Source organism: Triticum aestivum, chromosome 3D, assembly GCF_018294505.1.
Source record: "Triticum aestivum cultivar Chinese Spring chromosome 3D, IWGSC CS RefSeq v2.1, whole genome shotgun sequence".
Classification (NCBI taxonomy): domain Eukaryota; kingdom Viridiplantae; phylum Streptophyta; class Magnoliopsida; order Poales; family Poaceae; genus Triticum; species Triticum aestivum.
This window is the reverse complement of record NC_057802.1, coordinates 434,707,002-434,726,942: the sequence shown is the minus strand read 5'-3', so window position 1 is coordinate 434,726,942 and position 19,941 is coordinate 434,707,002. Positions and strand designations below refer to the sequence as shown.

The window sequence follows — 19,941 nt, the reverse complement described above, 5'->3', positions numbered from 1 at the left end:
AATACTTTGTGTGGTGAAGATAGAGCATAGCCAGAATATATGATTTTGTAGGGATAACTTTCTTTGGCCATGTTATTTTGAGAAGACATAATTGCTTTGTTAGTATGCTTGAAGTATTATTATTTTTATGTCAATATTAAACTTTTGTCTTGAATCTTTCGGATCTGAATATTCATACCACAATTAAGAAGAATTACATTGAAATTATGCCAAGTAGCACTCCGCATCAAAAATTCTGTTTTTATCATTTACCTACTCGAGGACGAGCAGGAAGTAAGCTTGGGGATGCTTGATACGTCTCCAACGTATCTATAATTTTTGATTGCTCCATGCTATATTATCTACTGTTTTGGACATTATTGGGCTTTATTATTCACTTTTATATTATTTTTCGGACTAACCTATTAACTGGAGGCCCAGCCCAAAATTGCTATTTTTTTGCCTATTTCAGACTTTCGCAGAAAAGGAATAACAAACGGAGTCCAAACGGAATGAAACCTTCGGGAACGTGATTTTCAGAACGAACAAGATCCAGGATACTTGGACCCTACGTCAAGAAATAAAGGAGGAGGCCACGAGGTAGGGGGCGCGCCTACCCCCCCAGGGCGCGCCCTCCACCCTCGTGGGCCCCCTGTTGCTCCACCGACGTACTCCTTCCTCCTATATATACCTACGTACCCCCAAACGATCAGATACGGAGCCAAAAACATAATTCCACCGCCGCAACCTTCTGTACCCACGAGATCCCATCTTGGGGCCTGTTCCGGAGCTCCGCCGGAGGGGGCATTGATCATGGAGGACTTCTACATCAACACCATAGCCCCTCCGATGAAGTGTCAGTAGTTTACCTCAGACCTTCCAGTCCATAGTTAGTAGCTAGATGGCTTCTTCTCTCTTTTTGGATCTCAATACAATGTTCTCCCCCTCTCTCGTGGAGATCTATTCGATGTAATCTCCTTTTGCGGTGTGTTTGTTGAGACCGATGAATTGTGGGTTTATGATCAAGATTATCTATGAACAATATTTGAATCTTCTCTGAATTCTTTTATGTATGATTGGTTATCATTGCAAGTCTCTTCGAATTATCAGTTTGGTTTGGCCTAATAGATTGATCTTTCTTGCAATGGGAGTAGTGCTTAGCTTTGGGTTCAATCTTGCGGTGTCCTTTCCAAGTGACAGTAGGGGCAGCAAGGCACGTATTGTATTGTTGCCATCGAGGATAACAAGATGGGGTTTTTATCATATTGCATGAATTTATCCCTCTACATCATGTCATCTTGCTTAAGGCGTTACTCTGTTTTTATGAACTTAATACTCTAGATGCATGCTCGATAGCGATCGATGAGTGGAGTAATAGTAGTAGATGCAGGCAGGAGTCGGTCTACTTGTCTCGGACGTGATGCCTATATACATGATCATACGTAGATATTCTCATAACTATGCTCAATTCTGTCAATTGCTCAACAGTAATTTGTACACCCATCGTAAAATACTTATGCTCCCGAGAGAAGCCACTAGTGAAACCTTTGGCCCCCGGGTCTATCTTCATCATATTAATCTTCCAACACTTAGTTCTTTCTGTTGCTTTTTACTTTGCTTTTATTTTACTTTGCATCTTTATCATAAAAATACCAAAAATATTATCTTATCAGATCTATCAGATCTCACTCTCGTAAGTGACCGTGTAGGGATTGACAACCCCTTATCGCGTTGGTTGAGAGGATTTATTTGTTTGTGTAGGTGTGAGGGACTCGCGCGTAGCCTCCTACTGGATTGATACCTTGGTTCTCAAAAACTGAGGGAAATACTTACGCTACTTTGCTGCATCACTCTTTCCTCTTCAAGGGAAACCAACGCAGTGCTCAAGAGGTAGCAGGCGCGCCTGGGGCGCACCTAGGTGGGTTGTGCCCACCTTGGTGGCCTCCCGCACCCCCTCTTCGCCCTATAAATTCACAAATATTCCAAAACCCTTCGGGGTAGCCCTAGATCAGAAGTTCCGCCGCCGCAAGGCTCTGTAGCCACCGAAAACCAATCTAGACCCCGTTCCGGCACCCTGCCGAAGGGGGGAATCATCTACGGTGGCCATCTTCATCATCCCGGCGGCCACCACGATGAGGAGGGAGTAGTCCACCCTCGGGACTGAGGGTTTGTACCAGTAGCTATGTGTTTAATCTCTCTATCTCTCTCGTGTTCTTGAGATGTCATGATCTTGATGTATCGCGGGCTTTGTTAATATAGTCGGATCATATGGTGTTTTCCCCTCTCTATCTTGTTGTGATGAATTGAGTTTTTTCCTTTGCGATTTCGTTGTTACCGGATTGAATACTTTTATGGATTTGAGAACACTTGATATATGTCTTGCAATTGAATACTCGTGGTGACAATGGGTTAACGTATTGACTCACTTGATATATGTTTTGGCACTCAACTCGCGGATTCCCGAGGTGACATTGGGGTAATCTATGCATAGGGGTTGATGCACGTTCTTGAAGGAAATATGCCCTAGAGGCAATAATAAGGTTGTTATTCATATTTCCTTATATCATTATAAATGTTTATTATTCATGCTAGAATTGTATTAACCGGAAACTTAGTACATGTGTGAATACATAGACAAACAGAGTGTCACTAGTATGTTCTACTTGACTAGCTCGTTAATCAAAGATGGCTAAGTTTCCTAGCCATAGACATGAGTTGTCACTTGATGAACGGGATCACATCATTAGAGAATGATGTACATCATTAGAGAATGATGTACATCATTAGAGAATGATGTGATTGACTTGACCCATCCGTTAGCTTAGCACGATGATCGTTTAGTTTGTTGCTATTGCTTTCTTCATGACTTATACATGTTCCTATAACTATGAGATTATGCAACTCCCGAATACCGGAGGAACACTTTATGTGCTATCAAACATCACAACGTAACTGGGTGATTATAAAGATGCTCTATAGGTGTCTCCGATGGTGTTTGTGGAGTTGGCATAGATCGAGATTAGGATTTGTCACTCCGATTGTCGGAGAGGTATCTCTGGGCCCTCTCGGTAATGCACATCACTATAAGCCTTGCAAGCAATGTGACTAATAAGTTAGTTACGGAATGATGCATTACGGAACGAGTAAAGAGACTTGTCGGTAACGAGATTGAACTAGGTATTGAGATACCGACGATCGAATCTCGGGCAAGTAACATACCGATGACAAAGGGAACAACGTATGTTGTTATGCGGTTTGACTGATAAAGATCTTCGTAGAATATGTAGGGACCAATATGAGCATCCAGGTTCCTTTATTGGTTATTGACCGGAGACGTGTCTCGGTCATGTCTACATAGTTCTCGAACCCGTAGGGTCCGCACGCTTAAAGTTCGATGACGATTGGTATTATGAGTTTATGTGTTTTGATGTACCGAAGGTAGTTCGGAGTCCCGGATATGGTCACGGACATGACGAGGGGTCTCAAAATTGTCGAGACATAAAGATTGATATATTGGACCGCTATATTCGGACACCGGAAGTGTTTCAGAGAAGTTTCGGATAAAACCGGAGTGCCGGAGGGTTATCGGAACCCTCGGGGGAACTGATGGGCCTCGATGGGCCTTAGTGGAGAGAGAGAGGGGCGGCCAGGGCAGGCCGCACGCCCCTCCCCCTTGAGTCCGAATTGGACTAGGAAGGGGGCGGCACCCCCCTTTCCTTCCCCCTCTCTCCGTTTAGGTGGAAACCTACTAGGACTTGGAGTCCTAGTAGGATTCCCCTCTTGGGGGCCCGCCGAGGAGGGCCGGCCGGCCTCCCCTCCCTCCTTTATATACGTGGGGAGGGGGGCACCCTAGAACACACAAGTTGACAATTGTTTTAGCCGTGTGCGGTGCCCCCCTCCACAGAATTCCACCTCGGTCATATCGTTGTAGTTCTTAGGCGAAGCCCTGTGTCGGTAACTTCATCAACACCATCAACACGCCGCCGTGCTGACGGAACTGTCCCTCAGCCTCAGCTGGATCTAGAGTTCGAGGGACATCACCGAGCTGAACGTGTGCAGATCGCGGAGGTGCCGTGCTTTTGGTACTTGATCGGTTGGATCGCGAAGACATTCGACTACATCAACCGCGTCACTAGACGCTTCCGCTTACGGTCTATGAGGGTACGTGGACAACACTCTCCCGCTTGTTGCTACGCATCACATAGATCTTGCGTGATCGTAGGAATTTTTTTGAAATTACTGCGTTCCCCAACAGTGGCATCTGAGCCAGGTTTATGCGTAGATGTTATATGCACGAGTAGAACACAATGAGTTGTGGGCGATAATAGTCATACAGCTTACCAGCATGTCATATTTTGATTCGGCGGTATTGTTGGATGAAGCGGCCCGGACCGACATTACGCGTACGCTTACGCGAGACTGGTTCTACCGACGTGCTTCGCACACAGGTGGCTAGCGGTGTCAGTTTCTTCAACTTTAGATGAATCGAGTGTGACTACGCCTGGTCCTTGTTGAAGGTTAAAACAACACACTTGACGAAAAATCGTTGTGGTTTTAATGCATAGGTAAGAACGGTTCTTGCTCAGACCGTAGCAGCCACGTAAAATTTGCAACAACAAAGTAGAGGATGTCTAACAGACGCGGAGTATGTGGTCACGAGCACACAGGGTCTCGTTATCTGCTCCGTAGGCCATGTCTTCGCGATTCGTTTTCCCGACGACACGTAACTGCTGCATGGCCCACTAGGCGACGTGGAAAAGAAATATGGAAGGGAATATCTTCCTGGACGGTGGGCCAGGACGGCAAGATCTTTGGAAGCCGTCGCGAGTTCGGGTCAGAGCCTTGGCTCGAGACATCAGCGAATTCCTGATCCGTGGATCAGTTTCCAGTAACGACGTCATTACAGTGGAGTGAATGCAAATATGGGTAGGTGGGGCGAGCTGCCTCCTTCCTCCTCCGGTTGCCGGTTTGGTTGCATTGAGAGCGGCTCGGCGGCGTAACCACCATCTCCTTAGGGTTCCGGTGTCCCGGCTCCGGCAGTCATGGAGTTCTTGATGCAGCCGTGCAACAGGTTTGAATATGCCCATGTGTGTGCTTGGTCGGCTACGATTTGGATTTGGGTTTGTAGTTCCGGCAAGATCTAACTTTTCTTGCCGTCGGTGTGTTTGTGCACTAGAATGCTTACAGAGGTGAATGACAACGACATACCATGGAGCCTTTTCATTATCCTGTTTTGTGGTGGCCGGCCATGGAGTGGCCGGCGGCGAGTGCTTGCAGTGCAGATGCGCGGATTTGTGCGGCGGCGGCTGTAGCACCAAGAGGGAGTGCAGATAGGCCGCAAGCATCTGAACACTCGATAGCAAGTTGATCCACAGATTCCCTGATGGATGAGAAGGTATGATTAGCTGCTACACCCTGTGGGTAGAAACTTTTAGCTAGGGGCTACCTGTTGTTTAGGTCTAAAAAGTTCAGTTTATCATGGTTGCCGTCAGTGGAATCTGAGGAATGTATTACAGAGAAATTAAATACAGATTAATGAGCCTTTTCTGATTCTCTAGAATGTTGGAACAGTCTTGTTGTTTCAGTTTTACGTCTGCTTGGTCAGTGCAGATGAAGTTCTTTTGGATTAACGTTTCCGCCCTAACGAGTTCCTTGCATTTTATGTCTCAGACTGTACGATCTCCGCAGATTGCTGCTTCTTTGTTCTGCCAGTGGAGGTTGAGTGTATCATTGCAAGTTCCTTATACCGGCAGTGTATCATTGCAAGTTCCTTACACCAGCAAACTCCGTGATTTTTGTATTTTTGTCGATGCAAGCCTGTTCTTCGACTATAAAATAGCAGAGATTTCTTTTCTTGTCAAGTCTAATCCTTTTTGATGCATTGCAGCTTTGCTATCAAACTCTCAGAAAGGAAAAACAACTTTATTCTAATTTGGCAAAGCTTGGAGGATATTTTTACAGGTTCAAATCTTGCTTTATTGCTTTATAACCTTTCGTTCTTCAAGACAATATTTTCCTAGCAGTGCTCAATAACTTTAAATCCATCTTTTTGTTCTTTGCATTATCACAAAACGGTGTTGTTCTATCTTTTTGTTTTTGATTGATCATCAGCAACGACAATGCAACCTACAAGTAACTATTATCTTTTTTCCAGTCCTAGCTATGTGCATATTCTATTAATTGGTGACTTATCCATGCATAGTTAATACACTCGGCTATAGTTTTATATCATGTTTCCTTCAGGTTTGTATATAGGATGTTCCTTTTATTTTGTAGATGTATGCAAGATATTCTTCTCATTTTGTAGATGTATGCAAGGTTTTTCTTTGCAAGGTCAAGCGATGTCATTTCCAAGAGGTTATGAACTCCAGTGAAGTATGCTCGAGAAAGGATAGGACGCCGGTGGCTTAGCTCTCTTTCTATTTGATGGAGGAGTTTGGAGGATCTGTAGTCAAGCCTTGCTGCCCCTTTTTCTCTTATATATTTATTTGATTTTATTTGGGAATAGAATCACTAGCAATATGTATTTTTAGATTTAGATCTTTAGAAAGAGTATTGGATGTCTGAGACATGTCCTACTTTTAGTACTGAGCTTACCATCAGAGGTTCAGAACGACAGCCTGATGAGAACATTCTTATCTAACTGAAGATGGCTTGCTTCCCTTTTATGGTAGATGCTTCGGAATACTAATTATACCTGACAGAAAATGTGATTTTTCAGCATGAAGATAAGAGGATGGGAAGATATGATCTTCATGGGGCTTAGTGGTACTATCATATTATGATAACCGCTGCAAAGTTCATATAATGATCCCTGTTTCAGACTGGGATCAAAGGAACAAGCTGATCAATAGGTTTCAGCCATGGTTAGCCTCTCTTGCAATTTTGTGATGTCAAGTTTTAGCCATACATTTTGTGATTAGGTTGATCGCCTGCATCTGTATATCTTTCTACTATCAACAATATTTTCTCAAAATTGTCATAAGCATGTTTCTTGAATATGTAGGAATACTGCGTCAAGAAGAACGATTGGGTTGAGCTCATCGCGATGCTTTGACAGGAGACTCCGTCAGCTTTCGGACAAAGTCGTTTGGGTCTAAAAAGTTTAATTTATCATGGTTGCCGTCAGTGGAATCTATGAGGAATGTATTACAGAGGAATTGACTACAGATTAATGGGCATGTGGGTGGGAGCTGTATTTCGACATTAGAAGTGTTTATGCTAGGAGATGAGTCCATGAAATCAGTGAAACTCCGTAATGATTAATTGGTGCATGTGTTACGTTCTGGGACAGCATTGGAAAATTGTATGCAAAAATGGAAGGCATTATGGTAATCTAGAATGCTCTGGTTTTTCATTGTATGCAAGCATCTGATGCAGAGTACGAAGAAAACACCGAGCAAGCTTCAAAATCGGTGATGGAGGACGATGCTATTGAAGAAACAACTGGTGGGCCATGGGCCATAATATAAAATCAGGACCAGAATGCCTTCCACATGACTCATATCGTCTACATCTTTCTGATCCGCGACGCGCATGACTGACGGCGTAACCAGCAGTGCTTCCGACTGGTGGGCCATTGGCCATAATATAAAATCGGGACCAGAAATTCCAGCTGGAAAGACACGACCAACACTACGCATCACGAGAGAGCCCGTGTGGTATAGATAACGAGACCACTGCAGCTCGGGCTCACATGATGACTTTCGACGTCTAACTTGTTTTTGCAGGGCATGTTGTGATGTGATATGGTCAAGACATGATGCTAAATTTTATTGTATGAGATGATCATGTTTTGTAACAGAGTTATCGGCAACTGGCAGGAGCCATATGGTTGTCGCTTTATTGTATGCAATGCAATTGCCCTGTAATTGTTTTTACTTTATCACTAAGCGGTAGCGATAGTCATAGAAACAATAGTTGGCGAGACGACAACGATGCTACGATGGAGATCAAGGTGTCGCACCGGTGACAATGGTGATCATGACGGTGCTTTGGAGATGGTGATCAAAGGCACACGATGATGATGGCCATATCATATCACTTATATTGATTGCATGTGATGTTTATCCTTTATGCATCTTATTTTGCTTAGTTCGACGATAGCACTATAAGATGATCTCTCACTAAATTTCAAGGTATAAGTGTTCTCCCTGAGTATGCATCGTTGCTACAGTTCGTCGTGCCGAGACACCACGTGATGATCGGCTGTGATAAGCTCTACGTTCACATACAACGGGTGCAAGCCAGTTTTGCACATGCAGAATACTCGGGTTAAACTTGACGAGCGTAGTATATGCAGATATGGCCTCGGAACACTGAGACCGAAAGGTCGAGCGTGAATCATATAGTAGATATGATCAACATAGTGATGTTCACCATTGAAAACTACTCCATCTCACGTGATGATCGGACATGGTTTAGTTGATTTGGATCACATGATCACTTAGATGATTAGAGGGATATCTATCTAAGTGGGAGTTCTTAAATAATATGATTAATTGAACTTTAATTTATCATGAACTTAGTACCTGATAGTATTTTTGCATGTCTATGTTGTTGTAGATCAATGGTCCGTGCTACTGTTCCTTTGAATTTTAATGTGTTCCTAGAGAAAGCTAAGTTGAAAGATGATGGTAGCAATTACACGGACTGGGTCCGTAACTTGAGGATTATCCTCATTGCTGCATAGAAGAATTACGTCCTCGAAGCACCGCTAGGTGCAAGACCCGCTGCAGGAGCAACGCCAGACGTTGTGAACGTCTGGCAGAGCAAAGCTGATGACTACTCGATAGTTCAGTGTGCCATGCTTTACGGCTTAGAACCGGGACTTCAACGACGTTTTGAACGTCATGGAGCATATGAGATGTTCCAGGAGTTGAAGTTAATATTTCAAGCAAATGCCCGGGTTTTGAGATATGAAGTCTCCAATAAGTTCTATAGCTGCAAGATGGAGGAGAATAGTTCTGTCAGTGAACATATACTCAAAATGTCTGGGTATAACAACCACTTGATTCAGCTGGGAGTTAATCTTCCTGATGACAGTGTCATTGACAGAATTCTTCAATCACTGCCACCAAGCTACAAGAGCTTCGTGATGAACTATAATATGCAAGGGATGAACAAGACAATTCCCGAGCTCTTCGCGATGCTAAAGGCTGCGGAGGTAGAAATCAAGAAGGAGCATCAAGTGTTGATGGTCAACAAGACCACCAGTTTGAAGAAAAAGGGTAAAGGGAAGAAGGGGAACTTCAAGAAGAACGGCAAGCAAGTTGCTGCTCAAGTGAAGAAGCCCAAGTCTGGACCTAAGCCTGAGACTGAGTGCTTCTACTGCAAAGGGACTGGTCACTGGAAGCGGAACTGCCCCAAGTATTTGGAGAATAAGAAGGATGGCAAGGTGAACAAAGGTATATGTGATATACATGTTATTGATGTGTACCTTACTAATGCTTGCAGTAGTGCCTGCGTATTTGATACTGGTTCTGTTGCTAATATTTGCAACTCGAAACAGGGACTATGGATTAAGTGAAGATTGGCTAAGGACGAGATGACGATGTGCATGGGAAATGGTTCCAAAGTCGATGTGATCGCTGTCGGCACGCTACCTCTAGATCTACCTTCGGGATTAGTTTTAGACCTGAATAATTGTTATTTGGTGCCAGCGTTGAGCATGAACATTATATCTGGATCTTGTTTGATGCGAGACGGTTATTCATTTAAATCCGAGAATAATGGTTGTTTTATTTATATGAGTAATATCTTTTATGGTCATGCACTCTTGAAGAGTGGTCTATTTTTGTTGAATCTCAATAGTAGTGACACACATATTCATAATATTGAAACCAAAAGATGCAGAGTTGATAATGATAGTGCAACTTATTTGTGGCACTGCCGTTTGGGTCATATTGGTGTAAAGCGCATGAAGAAACTCCATTCTGATGGACTTTTTGAATCACTTGATTACGAATCACTTGGTACTTGCGAACCATGCCTCATGGGCAAGATGACTAAAACTCCGTTCTCCGGAACAACGGAGCGAGCAACAGATTTGTTGGAAATCATACATACTGATGTATGTGGTCCAATGAATATTGAGGCTCGCGGCGGGTATCGTTATTTTCTGACCTTCACAGATGATTTGAGAAGATATGGGTATATCTACTTGATGAAACATAAGTCTGAAACATTTGAAAAGTTCAAAGAATTTCAGAGTGAAGTGGAAAATCATCCTAACAAGAAAATAAAGTTTCTACGATATGATCGTGGAGGAGAATATTTTAGTTACGATTTTGGTCTTCATTTGAAACAATGCGGAATAGTTTCTCAACTCACACCACCTGGAACACCACAGCGTAATGGTGTGTCCGAACGTCGTAACCGCACTCTATTACATATGGTGCGATCTATGATGTCTCTTACTGATTTACCGCTATCATTTTGGGGTTATGCTTTAGAGACGGCTGCATTCACGTTAAATAGGGCACCATCTAAATCCATTGAGATGACACCTTATGAACTGTGGTTTGGCAAGAAACTCAAGTTGTCGTTTCTTAAAGTTTGGGGCTGCGATGCTTATGTGAAAAAACTTCAACCTGATAAGCTCGAACCCAAATCGGAGAAATGTGTCTTCATAGGATACCCAAAGGAAACTGTTGGGTGCACCTTCTATCACAGATCCGAAGGCAAGACATTTGTTGCTAAGAATGGATCCTTTCTAGAGAAGGAGTTTCTCTCGAAAGAAGTGAGTGGGAGGAAAGTAGAACTTGATGAGGTAACTGTACCTGCTCCCTTGTTGGAAAGTAGTTCATCACAGAAATCAGTTCCTGTGATTCCTACACCAATTAGTGAGGAAACTAATGATGATGATCATGTAACTTCAGATCAAGTTACTAATGAACCTCGTAGGTCAACCAGAGTAAGATCCGCACCAGAGTGGTACGGTAATCCTGTTCTGGAGGTCATGTTACTTGATCATGACGAACCTATGAACTATGAGGAAGCGATGATGAGCCCAGATTCCGCGAAATGTCTTAAGGCCATGAAATCTGAGATGGGATCCATGTATGAGAACAAAGTGTGGACTTTGGTTGACTTGCCCGATGATCGGCAAGCCATAGAGAATAAATGGATCTTCAAGAAGAAGACTGACGCTGACGGTAATGTTACTGTTTACAAAGCTCGACTTGTCGTGAAAGGTTTTTCGACAAGTTCAAGGAGTTGACTACGATGAGACTTTCTCACCCGTAGCGATGCTTAAGTCCGTCCGAATCATGTTAGCAATTGCTGCATTTTATGATTATGAAATTTGGCAAATGGATGTAAAGACTGCATTCCTGAATGGATTTCTGGAAGAAGAGTTGTATATGATGCAACCCGAAGGTTTTATCAATCCAAAGGATGCTAACAAAGTGTGCAAGCTCCAGCGATCCATTTATGGACTGGTGCAAGCATCTCGGAGTTGGAATAAACGTTTTGATAGTGTGATCAAAGCATATGGTTTTATACAGACTTTTGGAGAAGCCTGTATTTACAAGAAAGTGAGTGGGAGCTCTGTAGCATTTCAAATATTATATGTGGATGACATATTGTTGATTGGAAATGATATAGAATTTCTGGATAGCATAAAAGGATACTTGAACAAGAGTTTTTCAATGAAAGACCTCGGTGAAGCTGCTTATATATTGGGCATCAAGATCTATAAAGATAGATTAAGACGCCGAATTGGACTTTCACAAAGCACATACCTTGATAAAGTTTTGAAGAAGTTCAAAATGGATCAAGCAAAGAAAGGGTTCTTGCTTGTGTTACAAGGTGTGAAGTTGAGTCAGACTCAATGCCCGACCACTGCAAAAGATAGAGAGAAAATGAAAGTTGTTCCCTATGCTTCAGCTACAGCCTCTATCATGTATGCAATGCTGTGTACCAGACCTGATGTGTGCCTTGCTATTAGTTTAGCAGGGAGGTACCAAAGTAATCGAGGAGTGGATCACTGGACAGCGGTCAAGAATATCCTGAAATGCCTGAAAAGGACTAAGGATATGTTTCTCGTTTATGGAGGTGACAAAGAGCTCATCGTAAATGGTTACGTCGATGCAAGCTTTGACACTGATCTGGATGACTCTAAGTCACAAACCGGATACGTATGTATATTGAACGGTGGAGCTGTAACTTGGTGTAGTTCTAAGCAAAGCGTTGTGGCGGGATTTACGTGTGAAGCGGAATACATAGCTGCTTCGGAAGCAGCAAATGAAGGAGTTCATATCCGATCTAGGTGTCATACCTAGTGCATCGGGTCCAATGAAAATCTTTTGTGACAATACTGGTGCAATTGCCTTGGCAAAGGAATCCAGATTTCACAAGAGAACCAAGCACATCAAGAGACGCTTCAATTCCATCCGCGATCGAGTCTAGGAGGGAGACATAGAGATTTGCAAGATACATACGGATCTGAATATTGCAGACCCATTGACTAAGCCTCTCTCACGAGCAAAACATGATCAGCACCAAGAATCCATGGGTGTTACAATCATTACTATGTAATCTAGATTATTGACTCTAGTGCAAGTGGGAGACTGAAGGAAATATGCCCTAGAGGAAATAATAAAGTTGTTATTTATATTTCCTTATATCATGATAAATGTTTATTATTCATGCTACAACTGTATTAAGCGGAAACTTAGTACATGTGTGAATACATAGACAAACAGAGTGTCACTAGTATGCCTCTACTTGACTAGCTCGTTAATCAAAGATGGTTAAGTTTCCTAGCCATAGACATGAGTTGTCATTTGATGAACGGGATCACATCATTAGAGAATGATGTGATTGACTTTACCCATCCGTTAGCTTAGCACGATGATCGTTTAGTTTGTTGCTATTGCTTTCTTCATGACTTATACATGTTCCTATAACTATGAGATTATGCAACTCCCGAATACCGGAGGAACACTTTGTGTGCTATCAAACGTCACAATGTAACTGGGTGATTATAAAGATGCTCTACAGGTGTCTCCGATGGTGTTTGTTGAGTTGGCATAGATCGAGATTAGGATTTGTCACTCCGATTGTCGGAGAGGTATCTCTGGGCCCTCTCGGTAATGCACATCACTATAAGCCTTGCAAGCAATGTGACTAATAAGTTAGTTACGGAATGATGCATTACGGAACGAGTAAAGAGACTTGTCGGTAACGAGATTGAACTAGGTATTGAGATACCGACGGTGGAATCTCGGGCAAGTAACATACCGATGACAAAGGGAACAACGTATGTTCTTATGCGGTTTGACCGATAAAGATCTTCGTAGAATATGTAGGAACCAATATGAGCATCCAGGTTCCGCTATTGATTATTGACCGAAGACGTGTCTCGGTCATGTCTACATAGTTCTCGAACCCATAGGGTCCGCCCGCTTAAAGTTTGATGATGATCGGTATTATGAGTTATGTGTTTTGATGTACCGAAGGTAGTTCGGAGTCCCGGATATGATCACAGACATGACGAGGAGTCTCGAAATGGTCGAGACATAAAGATTGATATATTGGACAGCTATATTCGGACACCGGAAGTGTTTCGGAGAAAACCGGAGTGACACAGGGTTATCGGAACCCCCGGGGGAACTAATGGGCCTCGATGGGCCTTAGTGGAGAGAGAGAGGGGCGGCCAGGGCAGGCCGCGTGCCCCCTCCCCCTTGAGTCCGAATTGGACTAGGAAGGGGGGCGCCCCCCTTTCCTTTCCCCCCTCCCTCTCCTTCCTTCCCCCTCTCTCCCTTTAGGTGGAAACCTACTAGGACTTGGAGTCCTAGTAGGATTCCCCTCTTGGGGGCGCGCCAAGGAGGGCCGGCCGGCCTCCCCTCCCTCGTTTATATACGTGGGGAGGGGGCACCCTAGAACACACAAGTTGACAATTGTTTTAGCCATGTGCGATGCCCCCCTCCACAGAATTCCACCTCGGTCATATCGTTGTAGTGCTTAGGCGAAGCCATGCGTCGGTAACTTCATCAACACCGTCAACACACCGTCGTGCTGACGGAACTCTCCCTCGGCCTCATCTGGATCTAGACTTCGAGGGACGTCACCGAGCTGAACGTGTGCAGACCGCGGAGGTGCCGTGCTTTCGGCACTTGATCGGTTGGATCGCGAAGACGTTCGACTACATCAACCGCGTCACTAGACGCTTCCGCTTACGGTCTACGAGGGTACGTGTACAACACTCTCCCGCTCGTTGCTATGCATCACATAGATCGTGCGTGATCGTAGGAAATTTTTTGAAATTACTGCGTTCCCCAACAGTTCTTGTCTTTGTTTCTCTTGTAGAAATCTTGGGGAACTCTTTGAAGTTCTGTCGGATTGAGTATTATGAATATGAATTTGCTTTGGTGTTATTTTAGTACGAACTCTAGGATAGATCGAACGGAAAGAATATCTTTGTGTTATTTTAGTATGAACTCTTGAATAGATCGAACGGAAAGAATAGCTTTGAGGTGGTTTCGTACCCTACAAACAATTTATTCTTATGTTCTCCGCTAGATAGGAACTTTGGAGTGATTCTTCATCACACTTTGAGGGATGGTTATATGATCCAATTATACTAGCACTGTTGAGAGATTGCACTAGCGAAAGTACGGACCCTAGGCCTCATTTTCAAGCATTGCAATACCCTTTTTGTGCCCGTTTACTATTTGCTACCTTGTTGTTTTTATTTATTCAGATTATAAAAATATATTTCTACCATCAATATTACACTTTTATCACCATCTCTTCGCCGAACTATTGCACCTATACAATTTGCCTTTGTATTGGGTTTGTTGGGGACACAAGAGATTTCTTGTATTTGGTTGCTGGGTCCTTTGAGAGAGACTATCTTCATCCTACGCCTCCCACGGATTGATAAGCCTTAGGTCATCCACTTGAGGGAAAATTGCTACTGTCCTACAAAACTCTGCGTTTGGAGGCCCAACACGTGTCTACAAGAATAAAGTTGGGTAGTAGACATCAAGCTCTTTTCTGGCGCCGTTGCCGGGAAGGTGAGTGCTTGAAGGTATATCTTTAGATCTTGCAATCGAATCTTTTAGTTTCTTGTTTTATCACTAGTTTGGTTTATAAAAGAAAACTACAAAAAATGGAATTGAGGTTGTATCATATTATTCATCATCTTTATAATATCTTTTTTTGAAAATGATGGATCAGAAAATTGTGCTCAATTGTTAGAAGAAGAAGTCAATAAAATGTTTGGCACAAAATCTTTAAATGATGAGCATGATTGCAATGTTGTTAGTATGAATTCTTTGAATATCCATGATGCTAATGATATGCAAAGCCATAAGCTTGGGGATGCTATGTTTGATGAAGATGATATTTTTAGTCCCCCAAGTTTTGATGGGAAAATTTACTATGATGATTGCATGCCTCCTATTTATGATGATTATATTGATGAAAGTCGAATCGGAGAGGTCATGACTTTATTTAGTGATGAATCCACTATTTTGAAAGAGGTTTCAATTGACTATGAGAACACAGTTCCTATCTATGATGATTATGGTGATGACATGTATGCTATAAAGAATAATGATAACCATGAAACTTGTCATCATGATTCTTATTTTCAATCCCATGATAGTTATTTTGTTGAGTTTGCTCCCACTACTATTCATGAGAATAATTTTGCTTATGTGGAGAGTAATGAATTTTCTATGCTTGTAGATCATGAAAAGAATGCTTTATGTGATGGTTATATTGTTGAATTCATTCATGATGCTACTGAAAATTATTATGAGGGAGGAACTTATGCTTGTAGGAATTGCAATAATATCAAGTTTCCTCTCTATGTGTTGAAAATCTTGAAGTTTTGCTTGTTTTGCCTTCCTATGCTAGTTGATTCTTGTTCCCATAAATTGTTTGCTCACAAAATCCCTATGCATAGGAAGTGGGTTAGAATTAAATGTGCTTTCTATGTGCTTCATGATGCTCTCTTTGTGTTTCAATTCTTATCTTTTATGCGAGCATCATTGAAATTATCATGCCTAGCTAAAAGGCCTTAAAGAAAAGCGCTTGTTGGGAGACAACCCAACATTTACCCCTACTGTTTTTGTGTGTTCACATGATTATTCTACTGTAGTAATCATGTTTTATTGCTTTTGTTTCAATAAAGTGCCAAGTAAAGCCTTTGGGATAGCGTGGATTATAGTTGACTTGATTCTCTCCAAAAACAGAAACTTTTGCGCTCAATCCAGGAAATTTGAAAATTCACTGGAACGTGATTTTGATCTGAATTTTTTACAGGTGATAGGTATACAAATTATCTATGTTATCCTAGTTTTTCAGAATTGTTGGAGTAGCAGAAGTATGATTGGAGTACAGATTACTACAAACTGTTCTGTTTTTGACAGATTCTGTTTTCAATGCATAGTTTGCTTGTTTTCTAGTTTCTATGGCTTATATTTATCAATATAAATTGTGGAAATGATATGCTACAGTAGGCATTGTGTGAGAAAAATTACGAATCTTGTCTTTGTCAGTACCAAAAGTGAAGTGGTTTACTCTTTATTATACTAACCTATCTCATGAAGTTCCGTTAAGTTTTGTGTGATTGAAGTTTTCAAGTTTTGGGTGAGATGTCGATATGAGGAGAATAAGGAGTGACAAGACCATAAGCTTGGGGATGCCCAAGGCACCCCCAAGGAAATATTCAAGGAAGATCCAAGCAACTAAGCTTGGGGATGCCCGGGAAGGCATCCCCTCTTCCGTCTCCAACATTATCGGTAACCTCTGGAGCTATGTTTTCATTCGTCACATGCTATGTGTTTTACTTAGAGCGTCAATTTATTTTGTTAAGATTTGCTTTCTGTTATTTAGAATAATGTTTTGCATCTTTATTTTCAATAAAAATGTCAAGGATAGTCTTTACCATGCTTATTTTGCAAGTACACATGTTGCTGTTTCAAAACAGAAAGTTTATCGCTGTTGCAAAAATTCCCTAGAAAAGTCAGAATGTGATAAAATGTTGAAACTTTTTGCATAATAAGCTCTGATAAATTTTCTACAGTGTGGTAAATTTTCATAACTTTGGAGTTTAAGAAGTATTGATACTCTTGCATTCTTTACAGATTGTACTGTTTTGGCAGATTGCTGTTATGTTGGCATTGGTTGTATATGTTTGCTTGTTTAATGATTCTATTTGAGGATAGGAGTATTAAATATGCAGAGGCATTTAGTATGCAATGTTGAATAATAATTTTAGTGATTTTCTACAGTAGAGAATGATAAGGTTTTTGCATTGGTTTATACTGACTTATCTCACGAGTTCTTGTTGAGTTTTGTGTGGATGAAGTTTTTAAGATTTAGGGAAACCGTGATATAAAAGGAATTATGGAGACACAAAAGCTCAAGTTTGTGGATGCCCAAGGCATCCCAAGATAATATTTCAAGAAGTCTCAAGCATCTAAGCTTGGGGATGCCCCGGTAGGCATCCCACCTTTCTTCTTCAACAACTATCGTTTAGTATTGGTTGAACCTAAGTTTTTTCTTCTTCACATGATGTGTGCTATTCTTGGAATGATATTTTATTTTGTTTTTGCTTGTTGTTTTAATAAAATACTTAGATATGAAACTTTTAAATAAGAGAGAGTACTCACATGGCTATCTATTTACTTAACTACTCGCATGATCTTCACTTATATCTTTTTGGAGTAGTTTGTCATTTACTCTTGTGCTTCACTTATATCCTATGAGTAAATTGTTGAATAAATTGAATGTAATGAAGTTGAAATTATATGTTCATACCATGCCTAGTGGTAGCTTCACATTGGGTTTAGAAAGTGAAATCTTTTGAGGCTTGACAATCACAATATTGGTCATACAAGCAATTCACGAATGATTAGTAGAAGGAAGAGAACGTTCACATGCAAATACACTATCTTGGAAATCTTTTGTGATTGTGAGCCCCCATCAAAATATTATATGCCAAAATTGTTGACGTTGGACAAGGAAGACAATGTAATGAATTATGTTTGTTCATATTCACGTAGAAGTTATATTGTTATAGATCCTTCAACATGTGGTGCTTGCCCCCCATCTTTGCTAGCCAAAAATTCCGCACCAAGTATAGATACTACTTGTGCATCCAAAAACCCTTAAACCCAAATCTTATTTTCAAGAGTCCACCATACCTACCTAAGGATTGAGTAAGATCCTTCAAGTAAGTTGTCATCGGTGCAATAAGGCAATAAAAATTACTTCTAAAAGTGTGAGATCATTTAGTGTAAGAGAAAATTGAGCATTGTACGAACTTGTGATGGTAAAGAATAAAAGCGACAGACTGCATAAGAAAGGTTGCTATCACAAGGGGCAATATAATGTGCCGTTCTTTTGCACTCAGGGGTTGAGCATACAAACAAATAAGCGCATGGCTGCTTCCCTCTACGAAGCGACTATCTTTTACTTTATGTATTTACTTTTATGCAAGAGTCAAAGTTTTTCTCTCTATTCCTTTTTATTTTTCTCCTTTGGCAAGCATCATGTGGTGAGGAAAGATCTAGGCACATATGTCCAGTTGAATATGGGTAGCATGAGTTATTATTGTTGACATCACCCTTGAGGTGAATACGTTGGGAGACGAAACTATAAGCCCCTATCTTTCTATGTGTCCGGTTGAAACGTTTTGCTCATGTGTATGCGGTGAGTGTTAGCAATCATAGAAGACTATATCATGGTTAAGTATGTGGAGCTCTTACTTAAACTCTGTAGAATAAGTTGAATTGCAATTGCTTGGTGACTAAGAATATAGGTTGTTGAGTTTCAAGAGAATTCATTGTTTGAACCTTAACATGTGAATTGGTTGCTACTTTAACATGAGAAGTTTTATAAGAAAGAATTGTTGTTATGATGCTACGAAAAGTGATCGAAACTATCATTGATCAAACTTATGCACTTTGCTAGCATTCACACTTCATAAATTATTTCTTTCATCATTTACCTACTCGAGGACGAGTAGGAATTAAGCTTGGGAATGCTGATACGTCTCCAACGTATCTATAATTTATGAAGTATTCATGCTAATATATTATCATTCTTGGATGTTTTACAATCATTTTATAGCAACCTTATATCAGTTTTTGGGACTAACCTATTGACCCAGTGCCAGTTGCTGTTTTTTGCTTGTTTTTTACATCGCATGAAATCAATATCAAACGGAGTCCCAACACCGCAAAACTTTTTGGAGAATTTTTATGGACCAGAACACCCAGGATGGGCCAGAGCGGCACCTGGGGGGTGCCCCGAGGGGGGCACAACCCACCAGGGCGCGCCTGGGTCCCCAGGCGCGCCCAGGTGGGTTGTGCCCACCTTGGTGGCCTCCCGCACCCCCTCTTCGCCCTATAAATTCACAAATATTCCAAAACCCTTTGGGGTAGCCCTAGATCAGAAGTTCCGCCACCGCAAGGCTCTGTAGCCACTGATAACCAATCTAGACCCCGTTCCGGCACCCTGCCGGAGGGGGAATCATCTCTGGTGGCCATCTTCATCATCCCGGCGGCCACCACGATGAGGAGGGAGTATCCACCCTCGGGGCTGAGGGTTTGTACCAGTAGCTATGTGTTTAATCTCTCTCTCTCTCTCTCGTGTTCTTGAGATGTCATGATCTTGATGTATCGCGGGCTTTGTTAATATAGTCGGATCATATGGTGTTTTCCCCTCTCTATCTTGTTGTGATGAATTGAGTTTTTCCCTTTGAGATTTCGTTGTTATCGGATTGAATACTTTTATGGATTTGAGAACACTTGATATATGTCTTGCAATTGAATACTCGTGGTGACAATGGGGTATCATATTGATTCACTTGATATATGTTTTGGCACTCAATTCGCGGATTCCCGAGGTGACAGTGGGGTAATCTATGCATAGGGGTTGATGCATGTTCTTGTATTTGTTTCTCCGGTAGAAATCTTGGGGCACTCTTTGAAGTTCTTT

At 41.7% G+C, this 19,941-nt stretch overlaps 1 long non-coding RNA gene across 2 annotated transcripts; it reads left to right on the top strand.

Moving 5' to 3' along the window:
* The first annotated feature begins 4,782 nt into the window (after positions 1 to 4,782).
* LOC123074870 (uncharacterized) lies at positions 4,783 to 7,303 on the top strand. 2 transcript variants are annotated; one of them, XR_006436059.1, is made up of 5 exons: positions 4,783 to 5,050; positions 5,156 to 5,374; positions 5,650 to 5,940; positions 6,701 to 6,845; positions 6,986 to 7,303. It is a non-coding gene; the product is annotated as an uncharacterized lncRNA (long non-coding RNA). The 2 variants fall into 2 exon arrangements; XR_006436058.1 differs by having other exon boundaries at positions 5,650 to 6,845.
* Positions 7,304 to 19,941: the final 12,638 nt, after the last annotated feature.